This window comes from Penaeus monodon, chromosome 29 (assembly GCF_015228065.2).
Source record: "Penaeus monodon isolate SGIC_2016 chromosome 29, NSTDA_Pmon_1, whole genome shotgun sequence".
NCBI lineage: Eukaryota > Metazoa > Arthropoda > Malacostraca > Decapoda > Penaeidae > Penaeus > Penaeus monodon.
In genome coordinates this window covers 12,618,787-12,619,072 of record NC_051414.1, presented here as the reverse complement: position 1 = coordinate 12,619,072, position 286 = coordinate 12,618,787, and the positions used below count along the sequence as shown (strand labels likewise).

General features: G+C 34.6%; 1 protein-coding gene across 1 annotated transcript in view; it reads right to left on the bottom strand.

Moving 5' to 3' along the window:
- Positions 1 to 286, bottom strand: part of LOC119591737 (protein jim lovell-like) — a gene marked incomplete in the record, with an annotated part of 76,264 nt that overhangs the window by 8,753 nt on the left and 67,225 nt on the right.

Sequence of the window (286 nt, the reverse complement as noted above, 5' to 3'; positions counted from 1 at the left end):
ATAGGTTTTGCACTCAAGCTAGATATTACGGGATATTAAGAAAGGGGATATTGTTACTGTTTCCAAAGTAGGGTTGAAGAAAAATTTTGCTTCATCCTATGTTGCCTATTAATTCATTTGTACAGGATTCTACTTGATTTCAGCCCTTCTGTGGATATCTTTTTCCTGGTTAATCCCTGCAAAAACAATATAATCAATTAACCTGTATACACTTCTCAATGACAGATAATCAGCATTTCATTCATAGTATTATCATGTGCCCCACACCCTTCATTTCATAAACACC